General features: G+C 45.5%; 1 long non-coding RNA gene across 1 annotated transcript; it reads left to right on the top strand.

Moving 5' to 3' along the window:
* Positions 1 to 2250: 2250 nt before the first annotated feature.
* Positions 2251 to 4917, top strand: LOC121073358. Its single transcript, XR_005821644.1, has 3 exons — positions 2251 to 2425; positions 3410 to 3565; positions 4549 to 4917. It is a non-coding gene; the product is annotated as an uncharacterized LOC121073358 (long non-coding RNA).

Below are 4917 nucleotides of genomic sequence, written 5' to 3'. Positions count from 1 at the left end.
AGAGAAATTCAGGGAGGTTTCCAGCAGTGAGTGGCACAAGTCACAGAGCATCTCCAGCACCACAGCAGCTCTGGCCCTCCACAAAATACTCTCATGATATACAAAGTGTTATCCTTATTTAACCAAATCCCCATGTTAACCCAGGTGCAACGCCGGACTGACAAGGTTGTCACCGCCTGCCCAGGTAAGTAGAGCATTGATTTGTTGGGATGTCTCACTGGGCAGCTAAAGGCATTGCACAGCTGAAACGCAAACAGAGTCCAGCTTATGCTGTCTGCATCTGAGTACAAAAAAAAAAATAGCAAAAAGCAATCACCACCAATGGACAATACTGGTGCAGAACAAAAATCAAGTCTGATCAATCTTTGACCACGAACAATGCATTAAAATTATTTTTAATTAAAATAGCTTTAGGCCAAAAGCTAAAAGCCCCATGGGGAGCAGCCAGCTCGGCCACGAGTTTTGCATCTCTTCATCCAGACCCATCCCAGGGTTTATCTTGCTGTGCCAGTGGGATGCTCACGTTGTCAGTAAGAGCCAGGGCCAGGGCAGCACCACAGAGCAGAGGGGCACCTGTGGGGCTCCAGGGTCTCCTCACTGTGACGAGGATCTGCAGCCAGGGAAAATGCCAAAAATAAAAAATAAAGAATATTCCCATGTGTAGGAATGGTGCATGGGATATTTGTTATGTTTAAGATAGACAGTGGTGTACAAGCCAGAATTCCTGCAATGTGTTTTGGAAAAAAATGTGCTAATGGTGGAATTAAGCTGCTGGTTGTGAGTTTTATCTCCTGGAGGAAAGGCAGGGAAAAAGAAAAGAAATCTGAAGCTGTCAAAGCGTCCCAGGAAGGTCGCTAGCAACTGTGGGACCAGAGTCAAGAGAGCTCGAAATTGGAATGCTCTCCACAAACAAACAGGATCCTTGTCATGAGACACCGAAGAAAAATATAACAAAAAAATGCTTCAGCTCTGAAAATCAGGAAGAGTAAGTGCAAAGCTGAGCTGACCCACGCAGGGCTACAGGCACAGGGCGCAGCAGCCCCATGCAGCAGCCTCCCCGGCCTTGCAGGAGAAACCCGGAGGCTCAGTTCCCTGGCTCTGAGCACCCCACAAAGCCCTGATGGGAGGAAGGAGACAAACAATAAATCAGCAGCGTGGCCTAAAGCTGCTGCTGTGCCCAGTCTGGGACACGTCCCACACTAGCACCTGGCATCTCCTGGGGAAGCAGCTGAGGACCTGAGAAAGGCAAGAAGGAACACGAGCGAGAAAAATCGATTTTGTTGGAAATAAAATCACCTTCCCTTCACAGACGGTCGTGCATTGGCCTTTGCTATGTGAGCTGTGCAAGGGCAGGAGTTTAAGCAGCTGTCAGGACGTGCATGGTATGTAGGCAGCTTTCGTTATTAGCAGCACAGTGATTTGCTCTTGTAATGCTGGAACCTTTGTGCTGCTGAGGGAGGCTGAAGAGGGAGAGTTGGGGCCCACAGGTTTCATAACCTCGCATTAAGTAGTAGCCAGGGACTGGGGAAACCCACAGACGTTCGTCATAGGGGTCTGACCTGCAGATGGACCATGTAGGCTAAACACTGTTCCTTTGAAGAGGAAAACTGCTTATTTCACACATAGGAATTGCATCAGCAAGAGACGAGGCTCTAGGAGGCTGCTGCAGACCAACATATCAGCCTCCAAACTCAGCATATTTGGCAGCACTCCGCAGTCAGGGGTGCAGCGTGGAAATGGCACTGAATTATATGAGAGGACCAAAGGATCTTTTCCAAACATATTCCAAGAGGAAAGCTCCCACTGACATCCTTGAGAAAAGACAACCCAAATATTCTGCATTTAGTAACATGAACCGCAGTGCAAGAGCTGGAATTTTCTGTGCCACGTGATAGAGTCACCAAAAGGCAAAAACTGAGCCTTGGTTTCCACTGTCTCGAGAGTCACGTGGAATATAGAGCCGTGGCCCCAACAGAGAGAGCCACATTGGGATTTAAGGACAATACAGGTGACATTAAGGGAGCTCTTCTGCAATTCCCTGGCTCTATTTTTGTGTGAATAAATCAAGGATTTCTCTTACTATCCTATCATGCTAGTGTGCTTCACAAGCAACAAAGTTAAAATTCTTTTATTTTGATGCACTCTAAGGGAAAATTCCGTTTCCTGCAACTGCTTTTCAACTGTCTGATTCTCTCCCACTTTTATTCTCCCTTTGTCCTCTCTTGAACCTAGCTGATTTTTGTGCCCGGGGAGCTACTTCCATTTAAACCAAAGCTAGCATAATTGAGGCCTGAAAGCGGCACCTTCCTTTCCTGCTGGCAAAAACATTCTGCATTATAACGACCTCTGATTCACTTCTCCGGCTTCCCACGCCAGCTGTCCTGCCAGCCACTCCAATGCACGGCGCAGCTGCTTGTGAGACCAGGTGAGATAGAAGCTTTGAAAGTGAAAAGGGGTCAAGAAAGAAGCAAAAATCAAGGACGTGCTCAAGATTTCCGTCTTTGCTGTTCTCCTAGAGGTACGCCAGCCTCCACAGACCAAGCGATTCATTGTTTTACTTCTCCAGACAGACTTTGCAAAGCAAATGCAGGTTATCAGTGTCAAAACAGCTCCTAGCCTTGCCCCAAGCGATGCTGAAGCTCAGAGGGGTTGGTTATCGGCTCAGAGGGGTTGGTTATTAAGCCTGGCTGCTTGTCAGACCCTTCGAGGCACCACCACAGAGGGGAGGAGATCTGGAGTCTGCTTGCTCCACATCCAGTTAGATGACTTTTAATTAGCTTTAAGAATAACTGTAATTTAATTAAAAGGATGTGTACAGGCCATGATTTTGGTTTAATTTGTTTAGCAACACAAAAACAAAGAGAAGCACTTGTGCAAACTGCCCAGCTCTTGGTCTCACCATAATGCAGTCCATTTTTCTAATTTACAATGATAATTTCAAACTCATAAAAATACATCTGCTGACCCAGACAGATCGTTACCGGTGCTTTGATGCCTGGATTGCTTTTTCCATTTTATCGCCCTCATTTTCCTCATGCAGATCACAAAAACAGTTGAGCTGACAAAAGCAATTGATATGTCTTCCTTCCTTCATTGTAGAAGTATGTTTTTAATATGCAGGTTTAGTCAATATCAGATTTAAAAGAGAAGAAAGTAGGGAGGCTGAGGCCCCACTGTCCATTCACAGGAACATTATTTTTCTTTATGAAATTTGCACAACGCCATATTAATAATTATTACTTAAGCTCGTGCCAATAACTGTAGCTTTATGGGCTGTTCTGGGGTTTTGCTACATGTTAAGGACAGCAGCAGACTGCTGAAGGAGGTCTCCGACAGCCAGTCAGCTGCCTACGATCCGGAGCACCCCACCATGCTTCACAGATCAAACGTGCTGCTTGTTTTCCCACAGATGGATTAGAGCAGTGATATGAAAAAGGAACATGGTCAACATGAACATCTGGATCTGCATCCAGAAAAAAAGGAGAGGAGAGAGGTCACGGGTGATCAGGTCAAGATCCCAAGGGATGCATCGTCCTCAGCTGAGACCACAGTGACTTTAAGTGGGGTAAGACCTAATGAAAGAGGTGTGATTCTGCATGAGGGCCCGTCCAGCTCTGCTTAACACCAGTATTTTGAAAACTACACAGAATATTCAAGCTACAGGAGGCCTGTTGCTTTTACGTACTTACACCGTAGCGTTAACACTAACACTTTTCTTCTTGGATCTCTATTTGTTCAACACAAATTCCCAACAGACTTTGATTGACACTGAATGTGGTATTTTCCTGCAATTACCTCTCCTACCCACCAATTTACATGAACACATATTGGAGAAGCAGAAAGCCACAGGAATGGCTTTTCGTCAGTGAATGAGATGCCAAAACATCCTGAAGGAGACTGCTCCAGTTGCAGAGTCCCACTATTTGAGAAGGAAAGGTTTGTGTTGACTGAAGTCCAAGAAGTCAGCATTTTTTAATGTAGCAGATCCTGGTTTGTTTCTGGCTTTTCTTTTAAGAAGTAATTTTGCAACATTGTTACTTTGGCACAGTATCTATTTGATAGCTTCCCATCTGCTTGCCCAATTTATATCTACTGAATTTGTTAACAAAATCCAGTTTTTATTGCTAGCCACATTGCAAAGCTCATATAGTTATGGGAAAATAGGTTGCACTCAATTTCTCCTTATGCTTCATCAATCCAAGCGTGAGCTGATGCAATGCCAGTGTCTTTGCTGCCAGCAGTGGGTAGGTACAGAGCAGCCCGCTGCAGGTTGCCCTTCAGATCCGCTGCACAATAGGTAGGTATTATTTATTCTGGTGAGGGTCAAACTAAACAGAGATGACCAAAGGAAAATATGTTTTGACAGCAGGTATTTCACAGTTCCTATTCCAGGTTACATTTGTCCTCAAATCTTGTGCAAAGATAGAAGAGTGGCAACAGGAGATGAAGAGCAACATGTGATGTTGAAGTTAAGCCTCTTTAATGACAGTCTAGCAATCCTGTTCCCCTTCCCCAGCCACAGACTTTCACCTTTTCCATTGCATCTAGAAAAGGCACTTGTCCCTCCCAGAATGAGCCAAATCAAGGAAATCAAGACAGCAGAAAAGCAGTAATTATGTGTGGGATTGGTTTCCAATGAGTTCAGCTCTCTGAACCAACTCACTGCAGAAAGCCTGGGCTGAACTGGAAAGGGAGCAGGAACAGATTGCCCAGAGCAAGGTGAGAGGGGGACAAACACTTAGCATCCGTTAGCCATCACCCATGCTTCGTGCAACAGAGGACAAAAATAAAACTAATAGCTGTGATAGCAAAGACCTGCAAGTAGGTCTTTGTGATGAAAGAGCAGTGGATTTGTGCCTCACACAGGGCCCATGCCCAAACAGCTGTAACTCCCTACCTGTCCTGAGGGGAATTGCC

The sequence above is a fragment of the Cygnus olor genome, chromosome 7 (assembly GCF_009769625.2).
Source record: "Cygnus olor isolate bCygOlo1 chromosome 7, bCygOlo1.pri.v2, whole genome shotgun sequence".
Lineage (NCBI taxonomy): Eukaryota > Metazoa > Chordata > Aves > Anseriformes > Anatidae > Cygnus > Cygnus olor.
Note: the sequence above shows the minus strand (reverse complement) of the source record. Positions and strands in the feature narration are given on the sequence as shown.